The sequence below is a fragment of the Peromyscus eremicus genome, chromosome 16_21, assembly GCF_949786415.1.
Source record: "Peromyscus eremicus chromosome 16_21, PerEre_H2_v1, whole genome shotgun sequence".
Lineage (NCBI taxonomy): Eukaryota > Metazoa > Chordata > Mammalia > Rodentia > Cricetidae > Peromyscus > Peromyscus eremicus.
The window spans coordinates 39,807,376-39,816,293 of record NC_081432.1 but is presented as its reverse complement, the minus strand read 5'-3'; positions in this window follow the sequence as shown (position 1 = coordinate 39,816,293).

Here is an 8,918-nt window from a genome sequence, read left to right as displayed (position 1 = left end):
TTTTGTTTATTTTACATACCAACCACAGTTCCCACACACACCCCTTCCTCTCTCATCCTATTCCCTCCCCAACCTCATTTCTATTCCCCAACCCACTCCTCAGAAAGGATGAAGCCTCCCATGGGAGTCAACAAAGCATGATATGCCAAGTTGAGACAGGGCCAAGCTCCTTCCCTGTCCATCAAGACTGAAGCACTGCTTTAGTTAAACTGCTGCATTGGAACACTTTTCTCTGTCATTATTTATAGTTTGAGATAAATATAAATGCAGGAATTTTCTGTTTCAAAAACAATCTTATATGTGAAAAAAATATATGTGATATGTCAATATTTGTTTTTAAGATACTTTAAGCCTCAGAACCAAGCCCTGATGGGAATTTATTTTGGACAATATTTGCTCAGTAGAATTCATTCTTTCATTGGTGAAAAGGACAGGAGGAGAAAGAAAATTTACTATGAAATGTTGTCTGTCCCATGATACTATATTACTTCTTTAAGTCGTGTGACAAACACCATTTGAGAAACAAAGCATGGTTTTGGCACATCACTTTAGAGAGTTTAAGTCCATGTGAATGAAGAAGGCATGGTGTAGGAAATCAGTGGAAGGTGGCTGAACTGTGAGGCGGCAGATGTTCTGGTTATGGTTGACCTATAAGCTGAGCACTTCTGAAACTAAAGATTGAGGATAATCCCTCAAAGGGGTGGCTCTAGCGATCTACTTACTGTACAGGGCATTCCTTAACTTTTAAAGATCCCACAACTTTTAAAAAAAATGCACCTCTATTTTTGGGGAAGGAATTTATTGGATGGCTCTCTGGAAGACACTTCACAAATAAATAAGAATATTCCATACATAAGGCTCATGAATTTCTCATAATGTAAACTGCATTTAGTGCAACTTGGAATGTCCCCATATGATTCACAATTCAAACAATGTACAAAAGTCTGAAATCCAAAGGCTCTTCTGAGTCTCAAAGCTTTAATCCTTTGCAGAATCAGAATGAATATGGAGTCTTTAAACATACAAAGTCACAAATTAAAGACCAGCATTCTAAAAGGAAAGTGTAGGTAATGGCACACAAAAATCTTTAAAAGAGCGAGACCAAATACAAGTGAGAAAAATACCAAAGCTTGCAGCTCCAGCACAAGAAAGTGGGGAATATGATTACAAGAAATGAACTCCAAAGGACATAGAGAGGCCCTTTTCAGCCTTAACTCCTGCAGTACATCTGGCCTCTCTCAGGCTCATTCCACTTTTTAAATGTGAGCGTGCTTACATACATCCCACATTCCTTGCATCTCCAGCGTCCTAGCATGTCCATGGCACTTTAGACCTCACCCTCATGCATATTTGCCTTAGTTAGGGTTTCCACTGCTGTAAAGAGACACCATGACCACAGCAACTCTTAGAAGGACAACATTTAATTGATGGAGCTCCCTTACACTTTCAGAAGTTCACTCCATTATCATCATGATGGGGAGCATGGCAGCATGCAGACAGACATGGTGCTGGAGCAGTAGCTGAGCCTCCTATATCTTGCAGGCAGTGGGAAGTCAACTAAGACACTCAGTGGTGTCCTGAGCATGGGAAACCTCAAAGCCCACACTCACAGTGACACATTTGCTCAAAAAAGGTCATGTCCGCTCCAACTAAACCATACCTCCTAATAGTCACTCCCTATGAAACTATGGGGGTCAGTTACATTCAAACTACCACATTCCACTCCCCTGTACCCATAAACTTGTAAAAATATCATAATGCAAAATGAATACAGTCAACTTCAAAAGTCTCCATTGTCTATCACAATCTCAACAATGTTTTAAAGTCCAAAGTTCAAGGACTTTTCTGAAATTCATAAGTCTCTTAAATGTAATCCCCTATAAAATCAAAATAAAACAACCAGATCACATACTTCCAACATATAATAGCACAGGATGTACATTAACATTCCAAAATGTGGTGAAGGGAGCATAGTGAGGAAAACTGGATCAAAGCAAGACTGAAAATCAGCCAGACAAACTCCAAATGCTGCATTTCAATGTCTGATGTTAGAAAGTTCTTCAGATGTCCAACTCTGTTCAACTTTGTTGAGTGCAACACATTTCTCTCTCTCCTGAGCTGGTTCCATTCTCCATCAGCAGCTCTCCTCTGCAGGTATCCCATGACACTGGCATCTCTAACATTGGGTTCTCCAAGGAAATCCAGGCTTCAACTTCCCAGCTTCACACAATGGCCTCTCTCCTAGGCCTCCATTCAGGGAAAACGTGGTGGTCAAGTCTATTTTGATATAGGTATAGGCACCTCAGCCGTTTGTCCCAGGTTTGAAACCTAGCAGTACTGAGGCGCACAAAGGAGTGAGTTGACGTTACGTGACATGGGAAAGACCAGATGTGACATTTGAGAATGCTATTGGCTGTCTCTGTGGAGATGCTGAGGAAACTGTCACACATGCGCTTTGGGGGGAAATCTTGAGATGTTCATGCATCGTTCATAGATTTAGGACTCACTGTATTAAGAAAGGCTGAGGTTAGCGAGGACTTAGAATAGACTGCAGAAGATCCCTTAGACTAGACATGGGCCATGTGAACATCAAGGCAGGCTGAGGATGCTCAAGGACACCAGGCCAGATAAACACACTCAAGACTGAGTGCCATCTTCAGATCCTAAAACCTGAAGACGCTGGAAGAAACCTTGAAAACAAATGCAGGGAGGAGAAACACCTTAGGTATCTAGAAGCGACAAGAGGCAGAGCACCGTGAAGAAGGCAAGCAGAGGAGAAAAGTGGGGTGCAACTGCTAAAACAGTGTGGAAACTCGCAGAGAGGACGAGCATGGCAGAAGGAATCTATGAGAAGGAAGTCAGTGTGTTTACTGTTTCTGTTCTTAAGTGACCTAGCGCAGCAGGAGGAGACAGCATAGCATGGCCACCAGCAGCCTGAGACTAGGGTTAGGTTTCTGTCAGAAACTGGAAAGCTGCAGGCATTGTTACCACAAATACCTCTTCTCCTTCCTCCTCCTCTGCCATTTCTCCTACACCCGTGTAATTCTTCAGTAGCAATATGATGCCACATCACTTATCCTTTCTCTGGAGACATGTCTATGAACCTGTCTCCAGGTTCTCTGACCACTGCACTGCCTGTCTGTAGTATGCTAGTGAGTCTACATCAGTGGTGTTTTATATTCTAGGTAGCCTTAACCATCAGCCCTCTCACCCTTGAGCCTCAGAGTGTCCATCATCCCTCTGGCGTCCACTTGCTCTGGAGCTGTTCTTGATGTTCCAGTAGTTCTCCTAGTAAGTAGTCAATTTGACCTTCCCTGCCTCTGTGTTTTGAAGACCGTCACAGAAAGAGGGAATCACGGTTTTAACAGAAGCATCAAGAGCTCAGATACACAGTACATGGTGCTGCCCTGCAGAAGTGTTTAAACTTAGAACAGGCACAGGAAGAAAACTATTAACAAACGGCCTGCACACAAGAACAATGGCATATAAACATTCCAAGAGATAGGTTTAACTCTGAGTTGTGGTCATCAGTAAGGTCAACATGTTGTCTCAACTTCAACTTGACACCGGAAGTCATTGAGGCTGTCAGCCACACTGCTAGACCAGAAGAGAGGATAACTGTGATGAGCAGGAATCAGTTCAAGAAACAAAGTCAGAGCTGGTGTGAGGTGGCACACACCTTTGATTCCAGCACGCCTCAAGAAGAGGCAAGTGGATCTCTGTGAGTTCAAGGCCAGCCTGACCTACATATCAAGTTCCAGGCCAGCCAGGGCTACACAGTGAGACCCTTTCTCAAAGAAAAGAACAAGGAAACGAAGCAGGAATGAAGCATGCTCCAGGCATGGATGTGAGGGTGATTCCTTTCAGACATTTATTTTTGAGTGAAATATCTAATATGAGTCCTTCAGACCTTTAAGTAAAAAATATGATGGGGCCAGGTGGCTTGTCTATTTCTCACTTTCCCCTCCATCATAGGTGGATGTTTAGAGGAACTTCTGAATTTCAGGACACTACTAAAATTTATAAGAAAATCCTGATTCGTGCACAGTTAAATGCCTTTGAGCGGTAATTTAATATTCTTGTGATTATGACTTGGCTACCTGCATTAACAGTTCTTTGTAAACTACAGAGTTACAAATACTAGTTCCTGTCTGGATCAAACAACATGAGTGTGGGTTTAACTCTTTGTAAAAATTCAGTTTGGAAGGAAGAGGCTATCTGCCTTTTAAACTATGAACAGTTGCCCATCCTTTTCTGACCACTGGGGGTCACTGCTACATTGTAAATATATTTCATAATTCCTGGGCAAAAGTAATCAGTTTCATAATTAGGACACTACAATCTATACATTGTGATTACTTGAAAATAAAAATGTTATTTTTGAGTAATTTTACTCAAAAATTTGAGTATGGTAATTTGAGGAGTTTTGTCCTTAAAATGGAGTATTATGAAATTCATATTAATATTGACATGCAAATATTCATCTATAAAGTGGAATTTTTATTATCAAAGCCTGTGTTCCTTAATATTTATAGGTCAACAGTAAAATTTCTTTCCATGGAATATCTTTGCAAAAGAGGACGGACCCTAAAAGGTAAGAGAAATCAGTAAGAAGTGGAACATATTATCAAAGTTAGTGGCAAATGTTATTCTGAGCATTTTGCAGTCATTCAGACAATTGGCTTTTGTAAGACATCTGCATCCTCCAGAAATTATATCCTCAGAGTCTAAGCAAGGGGAGGCAGCCCAGGGGAAATTAGGTGAACAGCACATGTTTAGTATACTGTTACCAGACAGCTGAAATGTACATGCATGTGTGCATGCAAACGACACACACAGAATTACATGCATGCACATACAACATTATCTGACTTTTAGCAATGACTTCCTGTTCAGAATCTGTGGAATCTCGGTTCACCCTCTTGAGAAGCTAGAAAATTTTCTTTTTCATATCCAGTGCCAAACACCTGGCTCAGAGACGGAGGCCTTCCCTGCCGTAGGGGAGCAGAAGGCAGGGCAACAGGTTGGGATGTGGCTCCCAGAAGCTCAGATGCTCAAAGTCCAGCCGCAGCTGACTGTTTCCCTAACCTAGGGGAAGGACCTCATGAATCTTCTAGATTTCATATTTCCCAGATGTGTGGCATCTCAGGTGCCTCTCCTCTCCTTCTGGAGGGGATATTTCAGCTCGAGGTAAATTACTAGGCAGAGCCCATGTTAGGCCATTTACATGGTCATATCTGGCACCCTCCCTTTCTACATGAAAGCCAGCAGAAAGGGCTTGCTTGGCCAACTGACTTCTTTCATGTGTTAGCCTTGATGTAGCTCACCCTGGTCTCTAGTTTCCTGTCACATGCCTACAAGCTGTTACTGACAGGCTATCACCCCAGAAGCCCCTATTGGGACAAGAGTGAAACCTAAGAAACAGGTGTTGAGAAGTCTGTGGCAGAGGTGTCCATGACGCTCGAATGTCTGACTTAAACGCAAAAGGACAAGGACAGAAAACAGTGAGTAAGCCAGCCTCCTGCCCCAGGAGTGGAGGCCATGAACAGAACGAAAGAAGAGCAGCGTGTGTACAGAACACCCCATGAAGCAGGGCTGGAGTATTCCTTGTGTTTCTAATGTTGAAAAAATTCAGTGTTTTGAATTACAATAAATGCTTTAAGCACATTTCCAGATTCGCAGTGATGCGTCTTTTGTACGACAAATGGAACATAATGTTGGGCAAAGATGAGTGGACTCCCCAAACTGCCTGGTGTCTTAAAAGCTGCTGACATTCTGGATTTTCAAATTTTGTGTGACTAGTATGATTCTCTCATAGAAATTTTATTCTTTTATTATTTTTAACAAATTCTCAGAGAGATGTTTAAAAACATGCAAATAAAATATAAAATTTAAAAACATTTTCTGAATCATGTTCCTGCTTTGTGTTCAGGCCGTCGGAGTTGGCCCCAACAAGTCACCTGTCCTCAATGAGTCCATTAAAAACACAGTTGATAACGAAAAGCAGAAAAAGGGGGATTTGTTCCTTGTAGCCACCTTGGGGGAAGGAACAAAGAGGTTCAGTGAGGTCTGAGTGTAAACAGAGGGGAAGAGGAGCATAGCTAAGGTGACCCATCCTGATCAAGGAGACTGTCATCACTGGCCTGACTATGAAATCTCTTTCCAGTGACAAACTCCCTTTTGCCCTTTCTTTCTCTCACAGTAGGAGTCCTAGGGAAATTCCTTCAGAAGATCTCTACACAGGATGGTGACTCTGAGCCCTCCATGTCCATGTCCATGGCTAGTGAACCTAGTCCAGCCCAGTTTTGATTGGGTTTGTATCAGACGGGTGTCGGGTCAGTTTTCTCATCAAAAGAGTGTGTATTAGTTTCGATGTTGCTGTGTCTCTGTTTCCTGCTTCAAATGAGTCTCTTAATGATAAAAGGAAAACAATAACATGGATATCTCTATACAACAAGTATAGAAACTTTAAAATGCATCAGCAATAGAGAGAATCAAGCAGAAGAACATCGGGGCTGGGAATCAAGGTGGGCATATGATTATATTAAGGCATTAATAAATTAAATGTAATGGACACATCATTCAAGATCTCTGGGATGCTGCTATTCAGATATTGTACTTGTTAATTTTCTGTTTCTGTGATAAAACACCATGACCAGAAGCATCTTACAGAATGAAGAGTGTATTTGGGATTCCAGATCCAAAGGCATCGGAGTCTATCATGGTGGAGAGACTTAGCACAAATGGCCCACATGGGGGCAGGAAAAGGAAGCTTAGAGGTTCCATCTCAACCACACTCAGGAAGCAGAGGGCAAACACAAGGGCAGAGACTATTCAAGGCCTGTCTCCAGGGACAGATGTCATCTATTAAGGCTCCATCTCCCAGATATTCCACATCCTCCCCAATTAGTACCGCCATCTGGGGCCAAGTGTTCAATTATCTAAACCTGTGGGGGACATTCATGTGGAAAAACACCTCAGAGACTAAATATAAATATCTGGCATTGCAGATAGAGTGGAGATAATCAGAGCATAAAAATCAAGTTCTGTGAAACAATAGCAGAAATTTCCTCATATCTAAGGAAATTTATGAACCAGTTCTACAGAAGACATTTAGAACCACAACAGCCATGGTTGGATAATAACTTCTCCACATTGTATTGTAAAGACATTAAGCAGGGAAGAGGAGCTTGGACCTGCCTCGTCTGAACATGCCAGGTTCTACTGACTCCCCAGGGGAGACTTTGCTTTGGAGGAGGTGGGAATGGGAGAGTGGGTTGTGAGGGAAGGCTCGGGGAGTGGGAGGAAGGAGGACAGGTGTAGATGTAACCAACCGTCTTATTAAATAAGAAACACAGAGCCGATTCAGAGAAGAAAGCCAAGAGGTCAGAGCTAAGAGCCTCACCCTTCCTGCTTCAGCGATCCTCTTCAGCCAAGAGAGCTCTCCGGAAAAGGGACCTACTTCCTGTGTGTATGTCTTTATACAGTCTAGCTGTTCTGCCTTCTCATTGGTTGTAAAGCCATGCCTCGTCCCTGCCTGTCTGTAAAGACTTCCAGGTCTTCTATGGTTGGGATTGAGATTAAAGGCATGTGTCTCCAATGCTGGCTGTATCCTTTTACACACAGAGATCTACCTAGCTCCGTCTACCAAGTGCTGGGATTAAAGGTTTGCACCACCACCGCCATGCTCTTGATAATGCTCTAATAGCTCTGACCCCCGGGCAACTTTATTTATTAACATACAATTAAAATCATATTTCAGTACAAGTAAAATACCACCATAGACAGGGGAATCCCTGCTGGATATGTAAAATGAATAGAAAAATCTCTTAATTAATGAAAGAAAGAAAGAAAGAAAGAAAGAAAGAAAGAAAGAAAGAAAGAAAGAAAGAAAGAAAATTTGCCATTTTTGAGGAGGTTCTCACAATGCAGATCTGGCTCACTTGACCAGGCTGACCTTAAACTCACAGAAATACATTTGTCTCTGTCTCCTGCCAAGGACTGGGATTAAAGGTGTGTACCATCACTCCCAAGCACATAAAAATCGTTATTTTACAGCTTTTCACCTCACTGAAAATTCCAAAAACACAGAACCAAAAACACCAGAGAGAAGTTTCAAGAAATTCCATGTCCTTACGAAAGCAATCCATCCATGACCTCTTAGTAAAAATGTAAATAAAAACAAGCCACAAACCCAAGAAGAAATTTTATAATGAATAATTGCAGTCCCAAAGAAAAGAAGCACCAAGCAAGATTACAGCGGGGAGGAAAGGGATCCACCAAACCTGAGGAAGAGGTGGAGGATATGTGCAAACGAGCACAGAAGACCTCCCCATTTACATTGCACATGCACAGTGAGCACTATTTGCTCCATAAACTGTCAGTTATGCCTGAGCTTGCTTTTGTTTACCAGCGTTGCTTAGCAACGACTGTTCTATAACTGCATGCTTCGGTTTGACTGGTCAAACCATAGCCTCGCACTTGTGAGAGTCGCAGAGTTAGGCTCTGGTTGTTAGACGGTCAGTGGTTAAAAGTTCATCATTTCCTAAAATTACTTAGTGTTGAGTTGATAGAAAGGTGGTGACAGCTATGTTGTCCACCCCGAGGAAGCTCTTCTGCTTTAAGAAGGAGCCGAAAACCCCCTTGGGGTTTTGTGACGGCCCAAGCAGGGCAACGGGATACTTGTCCTGCTTTCACTGTGGAACTGAAGACAGGTACCGCCAGCCTTATGACCCTGAAAACGAATTTCATGAGGCAGTATGCATGGGAAAGCTCAGAGTGGTTGTGCGTCTCCTCAGGAAGAACCAATTTCATGTGAATGATGAGGATGAAGGGAAACGGTAAGAACACTTGGAAGCTAAGGATGAGGGGCCTTGAGGAAATCGGGTGATGGGAGAAGCCTACTTTTCCTAGCCAGA